Here is a 23,340-nt window from a genome sequence, read left to right on the forward strand (position 1 = left end):
CTATGTCACTGGCTTACAGATTTTTAGCTTTTAACCTTATGCATATTAGCTCTTCAGTTTTCAAGGCAATCTTTGGAGCCCAAGCATCTGGGTTCAGACTTGGACTATTTCTCTTGGTAGATTTGTGACCTCATAGAAATTACCCCTTTGTCTTAATTTCCTCAAGTTAGTACTCTCCTAAACCTCATGCAGTTCTTATGAACATTAAATGAGTTAATAAGGCTCTCTAAATAGCCCCCGAAACAATCAGCATATAATTCTTACCTATTAGTAGTAGCTAATATTTTACCAAAATTGTCTTAAGAGTCTTTCCCTTAACCTGTGAAAGAAAAAGCATTCTTGGCTTAATGTTGAGGATGTTAATACTGTTTCAGAATACACTGTGGTCTTTTTAGTATCACAGGCACCTCTTGTTTTCAATTAGAACTAAGTTTGTTTTTCTGCCCGCCAGCATGAAATCAGCACAGCTTTCAGAACAGAAATAAAGCTGTTGCCTTTTGGCTTTTCTGAGTGAGTCTGAGAGATGGTCTGCTTTTCATTCTCATTCAATGGCATATTTTTGAGGTAGCCCAGGACAGAAATGAAGTTTGGGTGCTAATCTTTATTGTTTTCCCACCACCCCCCTACTGTGCCTTAAATTATATAAAGAAAAATGAAGACAAAAGTCTCGCCAATATGTAAATGATTTGCCAAGTTTGAATTTCTGTGCCAAACTGAAAGGCAAGTAACCTGGTTTCTTTGGCCAACTCTACTTGTAAAATAAGCCCAAAATGTGTTTTTAATCACATCATCCATATAATAGGGTAGAAAAAATTAAGCTTGGGAGAATGAAACTTGGAGGCTGTTGCAACTGTTCCCTAAAGATCTCTCTCTACATGTTCTTTTATGACACATTTTTTAAAACCTTAAAATAAGCATTACAGAGCTATTTCATATATGCTATATTTTATTTTACCCAACTCTTAACCATTGGAAATTTAGGTTGTTTTATAATATCTTACAAATCTGTGGTAAATATTTAATTGGCATTCAGTCAATATCATCAATGCTTTGCATTGATTTGTGCTAAGGACACATCCATAACCATTATTTTAGAGCAAGTCATCCACTTGAAAGTGGGATTTCAAATATTATAAATATTTGAAAGGGTTTGGCTATATATTCACGGCATATTTAGTCAAGCCTACTGAACCGAAAGAAAACCTTATCTAAGAAGAATTACATGTTTTTTGAGTAAGAAAAGAAAAATATTTCTTTTTTGGGTTGCCCTCCAGTCCAACTGCTAGGTAGTTATAGAAAAGAGATAATAATTTCTGAATGATAAGCACCAAGAATTAATCATTTGAAATTTGTGAAGTCTATGTAGAACATATACTAATTATAGTTCTACAACCAAAACTGTTTCAAATATATGGGGTTTATATAAAGTGAAATAGCAAAGGGTAATGATTCAAGATTCAAGATACAACATTCAGGATGCAGTTGTGGATCAGAAAAACAAAGGATGTGTGTTTTTTCTCATATGTGGAAGTTAGATCCAAAATATAAACATACTTAAAAATACACACAGCACCATATGAATATGTATACAATCAACTTAGCTAAAAGATAGCATATGTAGGAGTGAGATTCTGTGGTGTAACCCTTTTGAACAACTATCATACAGTTCAAAATGAATAGCAGGAAGCTGAAACACATCTTGGCTACAGGGAAGGAAGAACTACAAGAAAGGCAGAGAAATGAAAAGAGGATTGGTGGATGAATATGGTCATCCACAGATGTGAAATCTGAGTTAGGAAACTTGAGATGGTGTGATGGGACAGGCGTATGTATGGAGAAGAAAATGATGGAGAGGATGGCTGATAAGATGCATTGTACACCTAATTGGACATGTTAAACTGAAGCTCTTTGTACAATGATTTGAGGAAAGCAAAACAACAAAAAGTAAATCAGCAGCTCCCAAAAGCCTTGGAGCAGGGCTCCAAAGTTGAGAGTCCCATTCAAGGTACACCGGATCTTCATCAAATTCAAGGCAATGGCTTGCTGAGAACTGGGGCAGGGCAGCACTACAGACACAGACTCAGGACCTGGATTCAGATATTCATACTTAGGGCACGGTGGAGTTTCTCTCTAGTCTTATGCAAATTCACCAGCAAGAAAACAAAAGTAGTTTAAAAAGTATTAGCCCAGGGGAAGAAACAAGAGAGGGCAATTCACTGTAATACGATATGCATAACTAAGGGGTATGGACCTTATGGTGGGATCCTAACATGACTGGCTTTCAAGTGTTTTAGATATCAGGCTCCTTTGAGGTTCAATCAATGCTCTTGCTTCCAGCCAGAAGCACATGCCCAGAAGCACATGCCTGTGAAATCTGACATACAACAAAAATCATTAGGACTCACTGAACTTCCTCTATATTTATTCATGTTCTCCAAGGCTCTATTGATAGCAGGGTAAGAAATGCTTTCCTAGATCATAGAAAATTACAGAAGTAGGAATCTCTAGTTTATTAAATCTGATAGCCATATTTCTTAAGCAGTCTCTCTACATACTGGATTTCAATTTTATAGAAAAATTTTAGTTTTCATTTTGTATCACATTTCCACTAAAAACAGAATGACAAAATCCACCAAATTTTCAGTTACTTTTTACTGTTCAATCCTTGAGTACTCAATATCAGTGGATATTGATCTATGATTTGTGTTCATAAAGATGATTGAATTCATTGGCCTGAGATTCTTACTGGGAAAATGAACTCAAGGCACCCTAGGTCCAAGCGTCAACCTGCATTATTGACATTGCCAAAAATATAATTCATACCAAAAACCATTTGGTAGAGAAAATTGCTTCCTTGACATGCATACATGTCAAGTAGAGACAGATAGATAAATAGATAAAATATAGATATGCAAAAGTATATATATATATATATATATATACTTTTCTAGCTCTGTTTAAAAAAATGTATGAATGCATGTAATCTGATCTAGTTTTTCCAACTAATGAGTGTTATTCCACCCCCTTCCTTAGGTAAGGAAAGAACATTCAGATTTTTCACTGAATATCATATATATATATATATATATATATATATATATATAGCCAATCTGTTTCTAACTTTTTTGGAGAAATTTCTTTAAGCCAAGCATATCTCAGAAGCATTGCATGTTAGTTGCTTCATTTTCACACCCCCAACTCCTTATTTATAGCTCTAGATATTGGCAAGAACAAATTTCTTCATCTATTTTTTGACATAACATTGTCTAAACACTTTATTTTGAGACCCTCTCCTTTTTTTCCTTTTTTTTCCTCACCAATCAACTTATAGGGTTATAAAAATAAAGCATCAAACTGTTTAAAGGCAATGACTCTGCACTATATTACTGAATCTTTAATTATAGAAACAACTGTTCTTGTGCTATTTAGATGAACACCTTAGTCATTCTGCATGGCTGTTAAAAATTACTCTCTAGCTAACCAAAAGCTAAGGATCCTTTTGAATTAGGCTGGTCACAGATCACCTTGGAGTATAACTCCACTACCTTCTCAAAGTGGATAATGGCATTAGCATAAAACTTGAGGTTATTTTATACAGTTATGATTATCCTGTTGCAGTCTTCAAAGATAAGGCCACATTCTTCTGTAAAGCTATGACCATCTTCGAGGGATGAAATAATTTATCATATGAGTAAGATAATAGAGAAAGAAAATGGAAGCTTTGTGTATAAATTCTGGGTAAGCAAGAGTGAAGGTCTTAACCCTCTTAGTTTTGACCATGGCTTCTGAACTTGAATGCCCATAAAAGAATGTTATTTAAAAAAACACATGGATTTCTGAGCTCACAACAAGATTTTGGACGGAGTGTGTCCCATCATCTGCCCATTTAAAAAATATGATCAGTAACTTCTGATATATGGTCTCACTAAAATCATTGTTTAGTCATGGAAGCCTTTCAGAATCTGATTAAAGATTCTGAAACCTATGGATCAATTTAAATTTACACTGTCATAGTCCATTCAGGCTTCAATAACAAAACACATTTGACTGGTTAATTCACAAATCACATAAATTTATTGGTCTCAATTCTGAAGCCTAGAAAGTCTAAGATCAAGGAGCCAGCTAAGTCAGTGTCTGCTAAGTCCTGTTCCTCGTAGACGGTGACTCTCAGGGCTCTACTTGGTGGGAGGGACAGAGTTCTTCAATCTTCTTACTCAGGGCCTTGCACTTCTTGGCTTTCTCGCTCAGTTGGTGCTCTACAACTTGAGTCATGCCTCTAGTCTGGCTATCTGCAGGTAATGGAATCTTTGGGACTTTTCTGCTTGGGCTTGCTTTGAATTTTGATTCTCTGGACCTCAGTTTCCTGCTAGGATTACAGGGTGAGCCACTGGCTCTCAGCTTCCCTCACCCCTATTCTTTAAGGCACTAATCCTGTGCTTGAAACCAGAGCTGTATCTCCAAATCATCTCACAAAATTTGGGGGAAGACATTACCATTCAGAGCATGTCAAATACATCTAGAGAAATAGCTTAACTAACAAATCTGACCATATAGCATTGCTATGTAGGAGTAGTCAAGGTTCTCCACTGCTCAGGAGATTGGCAACAGCCTCATGTGGTTGGCTGGAACTTCCATGACTTCATTCTTGATACCTCTCAGTGTGCTTCCAAGTTTCATGCTTGTTACCTGAATGTATTTTACTTTTTTAATCCCTCATGGCTTATGCTGTTTTACTTCCTGGAATCCTGTCTCCTCCTTTCCCAAACCTACTTCAGATCATTTTTCACTGATTTCTCAAGAGTGAACTATGTCAATACTTCTTCCAGAATTTTTGATTCATTTTTCCCTGGTTGTTTTTCATAAGTTTTACCATAGTATCCTGTGCACATTGCTTTCACAGTATATAAACTTTAAACTGCAGTTTTTTTTGTTCAGGTACCTGGCTGGCCCATAATGGGGAAATAAACAAGGACAGAATATTTCAGCCAGTTGCTTGTGTCAGTGATTAGACAGGCCTAGCAGGCAATGTGTTTATTGAACAAACAACTAGGATGATTTCACAGGACTTAGGAAGGCTCGTTCAGATAGACATGACAAAAATCTGATCTCTCCAACATGGAATCAAAGAAAATAGAAGTCCTTTCTCTCATGGGTCATGTGTTAATGGAATTGAACTTTTTAACTTAGAGCGGAAGCATTGCATATTGCTAATTGGAAGAGTTAATTCCATGCTTCTTTTCTTTTTCATTTTCATTCACTTTAATAAAATACTTTTTGAACTTCCTGGCCCTTGTTTTTGCCATGCTGTGAGAAGTCCAGGGCAGAAGGTTAAAATGAAACTCTACCCCCTCCCTCACACTGCCCAGCTGGAGATTCTCTCTTCCATGCAAGCCTAGAGAGAGCTGAATTTCTTTTCTCTTTGCTTTATTTTGTTTTGCTTTAAAGAAGCCATGCACAGCTCCACTCATTCAATTATTCATATAATATCATTCATTCAAAAGTATTTATGAGATGATTGCCAGCAAGGTCAAATGTTTGCTATGTAACTAGGCTTATCATTTATAAAAATCTCACAAACTACAAAAACCAGTGTCATAAAAGGAAAATAAAGTCATTTCTGATCTACCAAACTGCTAGCATATATACACCCACACACACCTGCACACACACAGCACATGATGAGCATGAAATGGATCTGTCCAAAGCAGACTTTCTTATTGGAAGCACTAATGTTATCTGTTTACAGTGAAGAGTTCAGAGGCTGCCTCTGACATCAATCTTGGCAAGCCTAGTGCTCAGGAAACAATAACAACAGGTGAAGCAGGAAGCTGAAGCCCTTTTATCTCTTCCATTTTTGACATTTATTTTCCTCTTCATACCACCAGATGGGTGATGGTTCATACATTGATATATTTAGCGGTCTGGAACAAAAATTGCTGTGCTCTGAAGAGAAAAATAACATTAAAGTTTTTTTAATAATTATTAAAGATGTTAGATTTTTTTCTATTTTGAGTAACTGGTATGAAAAACAAAAAGCTTAAAACCATACACGGAATTGTGAATCAAAATCCAAGAAACAAAGCAGTGTTCAAGATAAGATGTGGAGCTGGACGTCAGTGGTTCATACCTGTAATCCTAGCTACTCAGGGAGCTGAGATTTGAGGATGGCAGTTCAAAGCCAGCCCAGCCAGGAAACTCTATGAGACTCTTATCTCCAATAAACCACTCAAAAAACCAGAAGTGGTGCTGTGGCTCAAGTGGTAGAGCACTCGCCTTGAGCTGAAGAGCTGAGGGACAGCACCCAGGCCCAGAGTTCAAACCCCATGACCGACAAAAAAAAAAAAAAAAGGATGTAGAACAGGGTTCATTATTGTAGTCGTCCTTGGGTGGAATATGCAGGATTTATGGTAGTTTATTTCCCAGTCCTACTTCCTAGCCAAGGTGTGCTATAAAGTATGAAACCAGAATTGTGAATAGAAGTATGTGCAGCTAGGATGCTTAAAGAAGCATAGCCATGAATAACCAGAGTCCTCATTAAAGACAAAGGATGGACGTCATGATCCTGGTGACACGGGGTATCATACATGTCAGAGCTGGAGAACTGGCATAAATACAAGAAGATCCTGTTGATGAAAAAATATGCCACAGATAAAGGAGTAAGATGATCAGGACCAGAATATACAATGTACGAAGTGAGCCAGGGAAATTATTTCAGTCAAAGGCTTTGGATTTCCACTTCTGATATGATGGTACTCTTTGTTATAGACCAAACTTACCATAAAGCATAGCTAACAAGCATACAAAAAGTTTGTTTGATCAAAAACTAGACGACTTTCCAAGGTAGACAACATATTCTGAAGAAAAGGGAAAATGGCCCAGGAATTGAGCAAAAATTGAGTATAAAGATGTGGATTCTTTTATCATCTACTACTGAGAGCACACAAATTTTTCTGGTAATTTAGGACTTCTTATGTACCCTAGACTCTTAGTCGATATCTCTGAAGAGCTACACTCCAGGACTGAAGACAAACAGAAATACAGAAAACTTTCCACCTAAAATTCAGCCTTGAATCTGTTAAACAGAATAATACAATTTACTTAACCTTCTTTTGACAGCTCCTCTCCTCTCCTTGAGTCTTTCCATGAATACATGCATAGCATAAATGGGGTCTGAAATGGCTTTCTGAGATTTTTTTTTTGTGTGTCCAGTCGTGGGGCCTGAACTCTGGGCCTGGGCACTATCCCTCAGCTCTTCAACTCAAGGCTAGTGCTCTACCACCTGAGCCACAGTGCCACTTCCGGCTTTTTTTCTTTTTGCTTATGTGGTGCTGAGGAATTGAACCCAGGGCCTCAGGCATGCAAGGCAAGTGCTCTACCACTGAGCCACCTTCCCAGCCTGGCTTTCTGAGATTTCTGAAGGTCTGAAGTTTTGACCTGTCCACTCTAAAAAAAGCCATTTGGCACAAAGAAATCCTACAATCTTAAGACTACATTATGAGTCCTGTTAGTTTCCATGTGTTGCCACCATCTCAACCCAGGTGACCAATATATGATTAAGGAACCAGCTTCCAAGAAGATGCCACATGGAAAATTTGAACAGAGGCCCCAGGAATATAGCGCTACTCAGCTTCTCCCAATGATCTCCAGGTGTTTGAATTCCCCCAGCTGTTGTCCTAAGCAGTATGAAGCAGAGACAGAGTATCTGTTATGAACGCTGTCTGAAATCCCAACTTTCACAATCATGAACAAATAGATGGACTGTGTTTTAATAGCACTAACTTCAGGATGGTTTTGCTAGCAGCGATTATTAGTGGAAACTTGTCCTTTTTAGTCTACTGGTCATATGATTGGTTGAATCCTCTCTGGAGGAAAATAACATCCAAAATGCTTACACTTTTCCCCATATGCAATGTCCAGCATTATGTGGTATATAATATATTTAAAAAATAAAAAATAAGCACAGACCAACTAATGATCCAACATTAGATTTAGCCTGATATAAACTTAAATAGCTGTAATTGATATACTCAAGGAAATAGATGACAACCGAAACTTGCATCAAAATGTGATGTTTATTTAGTTAATTAAAAATAATTTTAAAAATGTAATTACCTTCAAACGGTTATAGAAAAGGGTTTCAATTCAACATGTCAATTTATGAGTACAATATATTTTAGACTCAGATATAGAAGCAGATTGAGCATGGGTGAAGAGATTATCAGTAAACTGAAAGCCAATGGCAAAATCCAATTTGAACATGAAAAGTTCAAAGTCAAAGAGTAGAGAAAACATACTAATAAGCATAAACTATATACTTGTCCATAAATACATCAAACATTATATATGGCTGTATTTTTACAATAAAAATAGAGTAAAAATGGATAGAGCCATACCTGAAAATGGTCAAGGATTTCCTATAACTCATTAATAATATTAACACATAGATACAAATGAATGTAGATGTAGATCCCAAAATGAATAAATTGAAGGCTTGCTAAAAGCCAAGAAAAAGAAAAACTGAAAAACTGCTAAAGTTAAAAAAGTAAGGATCAAACTACAAACTTAGTTTCAATTAGACAGTCAGTCAATTTTCTAATAGGAAGCATGGAAGTTAAAGACAATCAAAGGGATGTTTATGTTTGCTAAAGCAAATAATGTCAGCTTAAAATGTTTTATACCCCACACTCTGCCAAAAAAATAAATAAATAAAATAAAGATTCTTTAAAGCCGGGGTGCTGGTGGCTTACACTTGTAATCCTAGCTACTCAAGAGGCTGAGATAAAAATATTGCAGTTCAAAGCCAGCTTAGGGAAGAAAGTCTGTGAGTCTCTTATCTCCAGTTAATCACCAAAAAATTGAGACTGGAACTGTAGTTCAAGTGGTAGAGTATTAGCCTTGAGCATAAAAGTACCTAGACCCTGAATTCAAGCCATGGGACTAGCACAACAAAAGAAGAAAGAAGGAAAAAAGAGAGAGAGAAAAAAAGAAAGGAGAAAGGAAGGAAGGAAAGAATAAAGGAAGGAAGGAAAGAATAAAGAAAGAAGGAAGGAAAGAAAGAAAGAAAAAAAGAAAGAAAGAAAATAAGAAAAATTCTAGATAAACAAAAATTATTCAACTTGATTTTTATTAGGTCTACCTGAAATGAAGTAATAATAATTCTGAAGTTACAAATTACCCATTTGTACATATGACAATGCAAAAGTAGATAAAGGAAAATTTTCCATAATTCAATAGATTCTGTTTCATACTTGCTTCTGGGGAATTCTACTCTATATCCATCTTTGTCTTCAAACGTACTCTTTGCCTTCAGGACACTCTATTACTCATCCTTTGTTCATCCTATACAATGCTTATTCCGGTTTTTTAAAGATAGCTGCCAAGCTTCTGTCCCTCGCCTTCTGCATTTTCTCATCCTTCTAACTTGAGTGAGTGCTTTTCCTGTGAGATATCTATAAGGTTGCTTCCCTTCTTTCTTCCATACTTTCACTTGTCATCTTTTTAATGAGTGCCCTGCTGGTTCCCACGTGACACGTCACCATAACACTTCCTGCTTTATCTTTCCTCTTTAACACCCACTGGATATATTACAATTTTCCTTCTCAAGCTTGTTCCTTTCCTTTCCTTTCCTTTCCTTTCCTTTCCTTTCCTTTCCTTTCCTTTCCTTTCCTTTCCTTCCCTGTCCTTTCCTTCCCTTCCCTTTCCTTTCCTTTCCTTCCCTTCCCTTTCCTTTCCTTTCTTTTCCTTTCCTTCTCTTTCCTTCCTTCCTTCCTTCTTTCTTTCTCTCCATCCTTCTTTTCTTCCTTCCTTCCTTCCTTTTCTGCTTCCTCCTTCTTTCCTTTTTTCCTTCTTCCTTTCCTTCCTTTCTTTCTTCTCGATCTGTTTTACTTTTAAATCAAGGTCTTACTACATAGCCCAAGCTGGCCTTGAACTTAGAGTCCTCCTATCTCAACCACTTCTTCAGTGATGGAATTACAGATATATGTCAGAATGTCTGATTTAATCTAATTGCTTATTATATAAAAGAAATCCCAAGAGCAGTAATGTTGGTCTATTATACCCTATAGTACTTATTATTATAGTGCTATTATTATATCCTATAGTGCTTATAAGCAGCTAGTGTTCTACTCAATAAATACTTTGAACTAATGACTCAATGAGTTGAATACAGTAGGAGGACTGTGGCTTACACTTTAAATAGAGAGTCAGCAATACAATAGAAGAATGATAATCTGTCCTGGATTTTCAGAGGCAGATTTGATGAATGAAGCAATCTTCAACATCAGGACATTGAAACTGGAGCTGAGAAAGACAGGTGGAAGTGGGTATTTGAAAGACTCCAGTTAAGAATTGAATCTTGGGGGGCTGGGAAGGTGGCTCAGTGGTAGAGCGCTTGCCTTGCATGCATGAGGCCCTGGGTTCGATTCCTCAGCACCACATAAGCAAAAAGAAAAAAGCCGGAAGTGGCACTGTGGCTCAAGTGGTAGAGCACTAGCCTTGAGCTGAAGAGCTGAGGGACAGCGCCCAGGCCCAGAGTTCAGGCCCCACGACTGGACCAAAAAAAAAAAAAAAAAAAGAATTGAATCTTGGGTAGGAACTGGAAATAGTGACGTGAGTTCAGTTTGGAGGATCCTGAAAAGGTTTGTGTGGGTAACGTCCACAGGGGAGAAATAGAGGTAAAGTTGAGATTGTCAGAACACTCTCAAGTCAGAACACCTAGTGTCCTAAAACCTAGGATAGGGATTGGGGATTACTTTTGTCAGAAAAAGAAGGCCTATTATAGTTTCTTCATAAGAAGTGGAGTGACGGAATTTGAACTTTGGTTTATGAAGATCAGTGCAACTATCAGGAGAGTGATTGCGCAGCAGAGATTTAGCCATACCAGTGATAGACCATTTTGGTAATTCCAGGGTATAGTTAATAGAATCTGAATTTTGATGCCAGCAAATAGAGTGGAGAAGTGGAGGCAGAAAGAAGAGTGGAAGAGAGAACTGGCAGGGCTTGACAGCTGATTAGGAGCTGAGTGGAAGGAGAAGTAAGATAGAACCTCAAGGCTTCACACTTGAAGTGACCATGCATGCCACTGGAGCTGGAGCTGAATGACTAACAAATGGTGAAGACAGTAATGGAAGAAAAAAAAAAGAGAAAAGAGAAACAGACTGCTTTGAGGGTGGACTTGGAATTTAGGTTACTGGGCTGACTTGAGATTATTCACTCTATCTCCTAGAGAAACCGCCCTTTCTATATAAGGCCATGTCATTCTGACTTATAGAACCCACACTTGGTGGTATAATGTCAAGTCAAGTAATCAAGGCACTCAACTACTGTGGGTTGCATGTAGACTTTGCCCAGTGGGCCCTTTTGGGCTGAGACTAAAACATGGTACAGTCTAAGTATGGTTCCAATTTCTTCATTTGGCTCTACTGCTCTCCTGCTACAAAAGCTAGAGAAAACAATTCTCTCAAAAGCTTAGGGTCAATTGCCTGGAAGACTTGGTGTGAAGAAGGCAATCTCCAGACAGGACATCTCTAAGCTGGAGCTGTCTTCCTTCTTCACCTTACCCTGGGAGAACTTGCTGCGAAAGTGTGAGGCTGGTTTCCTCCTGAGAATGCTTGCTGATAACTTATTGAGCTTTCATTAAGTGTAATGTAGTTCCTTTAATGAGCAGCAAAATACTGTCTGTAATAAAGGAGTGATTTTTAATATTCCTGGATAGCCCCAAATACCTTTAACACACTGGAAGGTAGGATAAGACAGGTTTACTTTCATACAAGAAAATCCTGCCTGACATTACTGATCTTCTTAGGAAAAGCAGAACTTTCTATATTGTAGCTTCACCATTTAAAGAAATAATGTTGCAGCCGGCACCGGGGGCTCACACCTGTAATCCTAGCTACTCAGGAGACTGAGATCTGAGGATCTCGTTCAAAGCCAGCCTGGGCAGGAAGTCTGTGAGATTCTTATCTCCAATAAACAATTCAGAAAACCAGAAGTGGTGCTGTGGCTCAATTGGTAGAGCGCTAGCCTTGAGCTGAAGAGCTGAGGGACAGCGCCCAGGTCCAGAGTTCAAGTTCCATGACCACCACCACCAACAACAACAAAAAGAAATGATGTTGCCCTTTTGTAAGCAAAATGGTATTTAACAATGGGGTTAACCATTTTCTCACTTACTTTTCTTGAAACTTTAAGGTTTCTACAGGTAAGAAACAGCAAGATAGAAAATATCTAGTTCATATTCCAGTGGGCAATTACAGTGGACACTGCTCATTGCCTGTATCACATACATTCTACAGTCTTTTTTCTTGAAGAGCCCAGTGATTTTGTGGCTCAGGAGTGTCTCTGATTAGCTTAAAGAGACTCCTCATCTCCTCTGCCAATGATTAGTTCCTGAATGGGTCCATGAACCCAAATTGGGTCACTGGGAAATGAGAAAAGCCTCTGGTAACTACTGTGGACAGACTTACTCTTTTGAGACACCTTAAAAGTAACTCTCTACAAAATGTGAAAGAAGAAAACACCCACCTATGGCCGTGAAGGGTATATTTAGGGTAATACCAAAACCAAATGTCCAAGGGAATCTGAGTTTTTAACCCAGGAGAGGGCTTTTAGATTGTGTGTTTCTAGATTGTGTGCACTTCTGTTTGTAGCTGCATGAGCCAGTAATTTCCTAATTATTTCTAGCTCTTTGAAGTATTGCTGCTGTTACCTGCCTTTGAACACAGCTTAACAGATAGAACTACTAACCAAGTTGGAACCTTAGGCAGATTGCTTTACCACAACAACCTCAATATCCATCACCGTAAGCCATTGAAAAGGGACCAGAATTTTGGAAACTTTCAGGTTGAGTCACCATGTGTGGAGATCATCGAAGTTATCCAAAGCGATTTTTTTTTTTGTCAAACGATGGCAGGGGCTTCTTTTATGTAGGTTGGGATGCTTGTCCATTGGGCAGAATTGAGTGGCATGGCTACATAGTTTGCCATATAATTTATATCACTGATGAAAAACAGTTGCTTCTTTTTGTTCTTAACTCCTAAATGGGCCTGGTTCTGGAGTCAATGGAGATCTGACGTATTCTGCTGCTGAAATAGTGTTATTTTTGGCCCAGTATTTTCTACAAAGCATCTTCTGTGTTTCAAAAACCATACAGAGACTCGCATCCCCAGAGACTGCCGACCTGCTTATGTGACTGGCTTCTTCTGGCTGTCAGTAAATGTCTTGTTGTATCCTGATACCTGTTTTCCTTAAAAGCTTGATGCCATTGCCAACTGCTCCCCTTATTCTTGTATTCAGTCAACCAGTATTCACTGAATACCTACTGAGTGCCAGGCATTTTTAGTTTACCCAGGCTTCCGTCACGAAGTACCACAGACTGGTTGGTTTAAACAATAAGGCATGTCTTATCTCACAGTTCTGAAATCTAATAATTAAAGTGTTGGCTCTTTGGGTTGCCCTAGGCCTTGTCCCTTGACTTCCCTTTGTGCATGTCTATGTCCAGGTTTCTTCTTCTTATAAGCCTGCCAATTATATTGAATTAGAGACTTCCCTAAAATCCTTATTTTAACTTAATTAACTTTTCAAAGACCTTCTTTCCACCTATGATTACATTTTGAGGCAATGAGGACTTCAGCATATTCCCTTTCCCTCCTCTTCCCTCCCCCTTCAACCCCTCTCAAAAGTCAAGTGATGGACTTAGTGGGGTAGCAGACATGCATTTCAGCAGCAAGGGAACCTTTGTTGAGGCTTGAATCCACTCTTTCTTTTGCAGGAAACTCTGGTCCCTTACAAATCTCTGCCATTACTCACTGATACACTCCCTATTACTGTTTTTGCTGATGCTGTGCAAAGTGATAAATTTAGCCTAACTCTTTCTGAGTTGTAGGTAAAACACATTTAGAATTACAGAAGAAGAAAAAGCAAGTTGTCTGCAAAATGTGTTCAGTGGCAGGATGACTCTGATCTGTGGAGATTGTGTTGAGCTGTAGCTATAACAGTATTATGACTAGCCTTCATTAAACATTTGTTCTATGTGCTGAATGTGTTATATATGTATATTACCTCATTAATCCACAAAACACCACCTTGGACTCATCATCCTCAGTTTTCAGATGAGAAAATTGGTGTTCAGACAGGTGAGTTCACTTAGCTCAGATTTGGACACCAAAGCCTATGCTTTTAACCACTAGTCAGCAATGAGAGGAAAAGAAGTTATCAATTCTTTTCTAATTCTTGGAGTAGGAGGTGGTAGTCGCTATTTTTTCTGAACTTTAACATATATCTCTAGTATTGGAAGAGACTGATGAGATCCTTGAGTTTTTGCTGCAGGACATAGGTGGGTTAAAAGTCTGAACTCTATTTCTAGTTTCCTGATTTCAAATCCAACATTGTTCAATCTACCTCCATATGGTCCTTTTGATTTCATGTACTATATAATATTAATTATAACAAAAACATTATTTTAAAAGCATCTTTTGTATCTTTTTTACCTATTTCTATTTGGAAAGCAACTTAAAAAGAAAAAGAAAAAAAGAAACAAACAGACTATTATTGGCTTCACAGACTAGGTCCCAAGATTCTCGAGGCCAAGAGAAACAGGAAACAATGAGAAAGAGGAGGTATCTTAGAAGAGCTGTGTTTCTTGTCATTGTTACTGTGGGCTGCTGTTGGCCTATACTCTGGATGTTAAGAAGAAGTTATCATCTGAGACTGAAGACAAAGCTTTTAGTTCCAGGAACGAAGCCACTCAATCTGAAGAGCAGAAATACAACATGTAGCCAAGGTAAACAATCGTTAACATAACATGAAAACTTCTTAGTTTGGTGATGTAGCTCAGTAGTAAAGCATGGCTTAGCATGTGAAGGCCCAAAGTTCACTCTTCAACACTGCAAGGAAATAATACAAAACAAAACAATAACAAAAGATTTCTAGGAAACAAGCTGGGAAGAAATGTATTGTTCTGCTATAATGTACTTCATAGGAAAGAAAGATGAAATAATAGGGTCGAAAGAGAAGAATTGTGTTACCTCCAGCAGGTCTCAAAAACTGGAATCAATGAGTAAATATAGGCAGTTTCTTCTTCCATAGTCCATTTCATTGAAGAACCATAATCCTAGAAGAGAAAGTCCAAGTCAAGTTTGGATTATGTGCCTATCTTTGACCACCCAGTGTAGTTAACCTAAGCTAACCAAAGTTGTAATGTAGTTAATGTAGGCACCTGTACAGGCAGCCATTCATCTTGTATACACATTTTTCTAATTTCAGGAGGGGAAGAGAAATAACAAAATGCTAAAACAGGTTGACCCATTGTAACAATGAGATGTACAAAACACTATGTTGAAAACGAACTTTACAATTTGGGGGATGGGAAGGGAAGACTTGGGAAGGGTGGGGAGGGAAAGGATAGTAAGGGAAAAACAAAGGAGGGGGTAACAATGCTCTATAGGAAATGTACTCATTACCTTACTCATGTAACTGTAAGCCCTCTGTACAGTATCTTTACAATAAAAAAAAGTATGTCAGCTGTGAAAATGGAAGATCAGGCACTTGGGTTTTCTACTTTTTAAAATTAAAAACAAAAACAGAAGGGACAGCACACAGACCTGCGTTCAAGCCCTATTATTACGAGTACATGTGCATATACTTCTGAACCCCCCATCCAACCCCCAGAACACAAGCTGGTCTAAGAGCCTTTTTATGCTTTTAAATTACCCAGGAACCACAGAGAGAGTTGTGTTATATAAATGTCATGCTTCTATAAAACTGGAAAGCTTAAAAATATTCATTAATGATCTGAAAGCAACAATAAACTAATTTCATATTGGGATAAATGGCATTTTTCAAATACACAGATCATGTATTCTAAAACCAACTATATTATATTTTGCAAATCTCTTGATGGCTACTTTGACCCCAAACAACTACATACTCAGATCTGCTTTTGCTTTTACTCCATTGTGATATTTTATTTGGATTTAAAAATGTGAAGAAAAGTTTATTCCACTCAAACGTGTAGTAGGAAAGAGAGGAGTATTTTAATAATCTTAGAAATCATTTTGGACATTCTCTTTTAAGACTATACCAAACTCAGTAAGTAGTGCATATTGAAAACAAAATTGAACACTTACCAATGCACTTTTTTTTCAATGCACTTTTTAAATTGTGAAAATACCGTACAGAGGGTTTACAATGACATGGGCAAGGTAATGAGTACATTTTGCACTTTTTTATATGCCATCACATTAAAATCCTTTAGTATCTCTTGACTTCAAATGTATCTCACTTTTGCACAATTTTGTGCCATGTTATATTGGTTTTCTTTGAAACATTAGTTTAGCTGCATGTCTAGCACAATGATAAGAGTGCTTATTTTGCGTGCATGAGACCCTGGATTTGATCCTATCCCCTTTTTCCAAAAAGGAAGAAAAAACGAAAAAACTCAAAATATTGGTTCAATGAGTTTTGCAGGTTTTTCCAATATTGATGCATTTCTTTTGTTAAGTACAAAATCATAGTCCTCAGCATCACTTTAGTCTCATCAGAGAAATATTTGAGCATTACAAGGTACCACCCACATGGTAATAAACTGTTTTCCAATATTTACATAAAATGTTACATTCTATTGGTAGCAAAAGCACTGTCCATTGTATACCTTGAACTTATCGTCTCATTTTCTTCTTCTTCTCCTCCTCTTCCTCCTCCTCCTCTTCTTCCTCCTCCTCCTCCTCGTCCTCCTCCTCTTCCTCCTCCTCCTCCACAGAACCACTTCTGGCTTTTTCTGTGTATATGATACTGAGGAATTGAATCCAGGACTTCATGCATGCTAGGCAAGCACTCTACCACTACACCACTTTCCAAGCCCTTTCCTTCATTTTTGAAGGAAGTATCACAATACTTGTTCCATACTCAAATCTAAATCACTATAGTTCTGCATACCAGTCACTCTTTCAACTCAAAATGTAGCCTAGAAACTTGAGGGTTTGTTTCCGAAGAAGGCTTTTGCTTTTCAATAACTGTAGTTCAGGGTCAACGTTGTAAAATTACATTGACAATAGTATTTAGACACTTAGAGAATGACTGCTAAAGAAAAATAATGGAAAATAATAATGCCTGCTAAAAATAAATCCTGCTGAAACATTGAGAGGTATTTATATTTCATTTTGCAGAATGCCTGAGGAGCCAAAGTTGGCTGATGTGGTCTTGGGACATAGTCTTTCTGGGCCTTATTTTCATCCTCTGGAATTAGGAAAAATTGTACTTATTTTTTCAGCACTGTTGAAGAATAAGCTAGGCATAGGTTCTATTACAAAATACTTAATATATGATATCTGTGGGGCTGGGAAGTGGCTCAGTGGCAGAGTGCTTGCCTTGCATGCATCAGGCCCTGGGTTAGATTCCTCAGCACCACATAAGCTGTAAAAAACAGAAGTGGTGCTGTTGCTCAAGTGGCAGAGCACTAGTCTTGAGCTGAAGAGCTGAGGGACAGCGCCCAGGCCCAGAGTTCAAGACCCACAACTGACAAAAAAAAAAAGGTATCTGCAGAGGGCACCTAATTCTTTCTGTGGTCTTCAGCTGGAGGAAGAATATCACCCAAATGTCTTCATCCAAAACTGAACCTTATTTTGTAGATGAAAACCTTTGAACTGGTTTCATAATGATTTGAGATTTGGTATTTTGCATCGGAGAGAAAGCTGAGATATAGCTAGAGTTACAGACTCAGCCCAAATACAGTCCTTAAGATGATCGCACTGTTTCTACAATACTCTCATTGATTGAAAAATGCAGTCCATATTCTCTTCTCTTAAGTCTAGGTAGAAATATGAGTGTGGGTGTTGCTGTAAGACCTCTAAGGCCACATTATACAAGTCAATGCAGCTTCTACTAGACTTACTTGGGACTGCTCTGTAAAAACCCAATCTCGCACTGTAGAGAACCTTCAGCCATGTGGTGGGATGATGTGAGGTGTTCTGCAAGACAGGCTTAGGCCTGTCATCAAGTGACAGCGCCACCCCCTAGACATGGTAGGAACGACGAAGCCTTGCAGAAAACTTTAGCACTGGTCCCTATCTGATAATAACCTATTAAAGACTAGAAACTAATTAGGGATTATGGTTAGAATCATCCATCTAGCTAAAATTATGAAAGAAAATATAAATGCTATTGTAAGCTAATACATTTCAGAATGATTCCTTATACAATAACAGTTAATAGCACAACTCCATGGGAGGCTCAGGCTAGCAACTGTAAGAATGAGAAACCTGCATTCAGACATGGTCTATAAAGTGAACTGTGGATGCTATGCACCCTTGGCCAATGCCCCAAGGAGAGGCTTAGGTGAAGGGATTCCTGAGAGATTTATACGTGTTAACCATTACGGTCCTGGAATCAAGTCAGAAAGGCAGGATCATCTATTCTCTGGTTTTGATGGTACTCTGAGTGCTATTTGAGGCACCTATGAATATTTTCCTTTCCTTCCCCTTCCCCTTTCCCTCCCTTCCCCTCTTCTTCCCTTCCCCTCCCCTCCCCTTCCCTTCCCTTCTCTTCCCTTCCTTCTCCTTCCTTTCCCTTTTCCTTCCCTTCCCCTCCCTTCCCTTTCCTATAGCTCTTAAACTCTTCTGCTTCTCCTCACATGCATTCTCTCTTCTCCACCCACAGCAGTTGTATAAAAAAAAATGAAAATTTAAACATGCTTAGATTTGAACCTACTTATTTAGTTGTTTGACTTTGGGCAAGATTTATTCTCAATTAGCCTTATTTCTTCCATTCATTTTGAACTTGAAATCAATAGTACCTAGAATTCTGGAGATGACTAGATAACTATGAGAAACCACCAGCAGCATTTCTTTTCTTGTGGTATATATTTTTTATTGTAAAGATACTGTACACAGGAGTTAGAGTTACATGAGTAAGGAAAAGTACATTTCCTATCAAGCACTGTTACCTCTTCCTTTGTTTTTCCCCTGCCATCTCTTCCCTCCGCACCTCCCTGACTCCTCCCTCCCCCACCCTTCAAAGTTATAAAGTTCATTTTCAATATAGTGTCTTGTATATCTTATTGTTACAATGGGTCAACCTGTATCCTTACTTAAACATTTTGTTATTTCCCTTCTCCTCCCCAAATTAGAAAAATGTATATATAAGATGCAGGGTACTGGAATCAAATATAGTGAAAACAGGGGTTATACCATGGGGGAAGAACATACAAAAGAAACAAAACAATCACATAGTACATTTTAAATACATTAAAAACAAGAAAGATAAAACTTGGTGTCCCTATCTTAGGGGTCATTTCATTTAGCATCATCTTATATGGTCATATGTACATAGCTTTTGACCTTTGCTGCTTGTCCTAGACATATACTAGTTATTGCAAATAAGGGAAACATGAGACCTATGTTTTGGGGGCCTGGTTTACTTCACTTAATATAATTTTTCAAAGTCTTTCCACTTCCTAACAAATGGGGCAGTGTCATTCTTTCTGATGGAGGCATAGAATTCCATTACACACACACACACACACACACACAGACACACACACACACACACACACACACACGCACGCACACCACATTTTCTTGATCCATTCATCTACTGAGGGGCATCTGGGTTGGTTCCATATCTTAGCTATGGTAAATAACGCTGCAATAAACATAGTTTTGCCAGCACCAACATTTCTAAGCATGGTGCAGCGTAGGTCCACAATACACCTAAACCTCTTGCCTTGCTTCTGCCTTCCTTGAACACAGCTGGAAAGGTCTTCTGGCTTATGCCATCTCTTTAGCCTCTGTCCCTTTATCATCCCATTTCACAGATGCGATTGAGCTTCCACTCATGGTTGATTCCACCAGTGCACACAGCTACCTACAAATTTCGGATGCCAAGAAAATCCCATAATTCAGATTAAATAAGAAGGTAACGTTTGTTAAAATTCAGATGGCATTTTAGGTACTGATAGGAAACTATACATTCGATTGGAAACATGCAAACTTCAAATCTTCTGGGAAAAAATAAATGGGTCCCTGATAGACAGTAAGAAACAAAGGCTGACTGACAATGTAGGATAACCCTCCTGGAGTGAAATTCATCTGAAATATTCCTACTGAGGTCCTGCCACAAATGAAGTTCATGCTCCTGGGAAAGGCATGGTCTCTGTTCTTTCTGGGAAGAAGGAGTGATTTATCTTGAAAGTTCTGAAAGAAGAGCCCTCAGGGAGTGCAGGGGTGAAGCTGCTAGGAAACCTTTCACATCTCAGAGAATATAGTTGGAAGTCAGGGAGTGTTTCATTATCCATCTTCCTTTGGGAAGTTATGATGGCTTTTTGGGGTGGATGGATCAGGTGAGGTGAGTACAGTCAGTGGAAATTTTGAGGTCAAATCAAATGTATCACCTCACGAACTATGAACTTTTCATCGACACACAGGCAGATGCTGAGACAAATGATGTGACAGTGTACCATTCATGGCTAGATGCTGCCCCCAAACAGGATGGGTCCTACAAGAAATTACGTTCGTTCAGGGCCATCACAATAACCACATGGGTAGAGAACATAACTGCAGGGAACAAAGGAAGAGGCGTTTTGGTGGGAGGAGCCTCTTTGGTGGATATGTTATTTCTAGAAAATCCTTCTGTTTGGGCACTTGATTTATATTTTTGGAATGCTGACCCAAGTATTCACATGGCCCCTACAGTGCTGAAAAGACAGCTAAACCCCAAAGTCTAATGAGGTTTCCAAGATCACACAGCAAAATAGGGCTCAGGCCAAGGTTAGATGCTTGACTCCTTGAGTCCAAGTCCCATGGGCTTTCTCCATCTTTCTTCTCTGCATAGGATCTCAATTACAGATTCTACCCTTTCTTTGGTCAACCACCATTTATGAAACATACTTATTATGTGCCTTACTTTGCTCTAAGTGAAGTTACTTTCTCTTTAAGGCATTCCTAATAATTTGTAATGCAAGCATAACTTTTAGAAGACTGGAAATAATCTAGTACAAAATGGTTCACTTTTGAATCATCAACTATGTGCCAGGTATGGTGCTAACCATCTAGGCCCCAACCATTAGAAAATAGGTAGATCTAGAGAACTGAGACTCAGCACACACACGTACGGTAAAAAGAGACCTGGAATTCATGGTTGACCATAAGTTTAATAAGACATTGTGTGGAGGGGAAAGAACATTCTATGCGGGCTGGAAAGTGGTTATTTTTGTTATGAATTAGTCAGATCTTATAATGTTATATTCGGCTCAGAAAAATCTGCAGAAGAATCACAAAAAAAGATTATTACAGGGAGTTTTAAAAATGACTCCTGTGTTTCTATAAGGACAGAAATGAAATGGAGGGAAGCGGTGAAATTTGGACTTAGAAACCTAAGAGATGGCTTGATTCTATTGGTTTCTGTGCTGCATCTTCATAGAGAACTTTGCAATAATAATAATAATAATATGAAAGTACAGTAAGTGAAGTTTGTTTGAATAGAAGAAGAGTCATTACTTAGGCTTTGGGATGAAGGAGGTTGGTGCCCTCCATTTGAGTTTTTGGTCAGAATTGTGTATTTGTAACACCTACCTGATCATGTAGTCAGACTATTACTTACAGATATGCATGTATGTATGTATGTATGTATTCTGTGTATGTGTGTGTGTGTGTGTGTGTATTGGTCCTAGGGCTTTAACTCAGGGCCTAGAAGCAGTCCCTGAGCTTCTTTTGCTCCAATGTTAGCACTCTACCAATTGATGCACTGCTCCACTTTCAACTTTTTCTCAGTAGTTTATTGGAGATAACAATCTCATGGACTTTCCTGCTCAAGCCAACTTCAGACTGCAATTCTTCTATTTCAGCCTCCTGAAAAAACAAGCCAGGCTTGCTTTTATTTTTATTGTGGTGGTCCTAGGTTTGAACTCAAGACTTTGTACTTTCTAAGTGGGCATAGTATCACTAAGTTACACGCCTAGTGAGAGTCAGTTTCTTTATCTGTAAAATGGGTATAAGAACTATTCTATTTACCTAAGTCCATTGTTATTTTACATCATGAAATTATTTATGTCTTTAATGTTTGAATATAAATTCCACCAAGACAGGTGTCATGCCTGTTTTTTTTATTCTCATGTCTTTTGGAGCCTGGGACAATGCCTGGAATTAAATAGGTAGCTCAATATATGTGATTAATTTAATATTATAAAGATTAAATTAGATGATGTAAGAGAAGCTCAATGTTTAACTTGAAGTAAATGTTCACTAAATGGTTGATGATGACAAAATGTTTTATATGCAGTGTCTAGGGCAAAATGATCATGAAAGCCCCTTGTTATAGCATCTACAAGAATTAAGTCAAACATGGCACCAATAAGCCAGCTTGTCAGTTCTTGAGGTACTTCTATAAGAGATGCTCTTGAGTTCTCTCTTCTCTTTGAAGAGTGACATATAAACACATGGAGAACATTTAACACTTTAGAAATCGCCAACTAGACCCTATCAGGCCAGTGAGAATTAATGTACTCCCTATAGCAAAATGCTGATTTACACCTGATTGGTAAGTGTGGTATTCATTGAATCAGCAAAAGTCCTGCAAATGTCTGCTAAACAGAATTTTAAATGAGCTTCCATAATGCACGTATCTATAATGTATGGCTTTTAATTTACTTGATAATGTAAAAATACCATCTGAGATGAGGAACAAGGCAGACGGAGTCACTCAATTCTACTGTAGCAACTTTTCTTTATGAGAGACTGAAAATGAAGGAGAGGCTCAGAATATAAAACAGGAAGAACTGAAGTTAAGAACCCGAGAGATGATCTCACTTAAAAATCAACCACTGCTACCAGGCACTGGTTCAATCCTACCTACTACTCAAAAAGCTGAGATCTGAGGACCATGGTTTGAAGCCAGTCAGGAAATGGTGTGAGGACTCCCATCTCCAATTAACTGGCAAAAAATTCAAAAGGGTAGCTGTGGCTCAAGTGGTAGTACCTTACTCTAGAAGGCAAAAGCTTAGAGACAGCTCATAGTGTTTGGGTTTAAGCCCCAGGACTGGCACTGAACAAAAACTGAAAACAAAAACAATCACTGATGCAGGTCCTAGAATCAGCTAACTTCTGGGGGAGTCATAATAACCACGGGCAAAGGCTATACCTTTGTAGAAGGCCCAGTCCTGCTGCACAGAGTGATATCCTGACTGGGCTAAATTTGTCATCAGAGCCTTGGTCCCATTAGTTACATTAGTGGGGAGCATCACCTATTGCCTGTGTACCCTACACATATAATATGAACAAAGAAATCACTTTTGCAATAGGCTTTGCCCAGCATTATGGAATAAACAGGGAAGGCAGTGACATGGTAGAAAGAGCA

Source organism: Dipodomys ordii, unplaced genomic scaffold, assembly GCF_000151885.1.
Source record: "Dipodomys ordii isolate 6190 unplaced genomic scaffold, Dord_2.0 Scaffold151, whole genome shotgun sequence".
NCBI classification, from domain to species: domain Eukaryota; kingdom Metazoa; phylum Chordata; class Mammalia; order Rodentia; family Heteromyidae; genus Dipodomys; species Dipodomys ordii.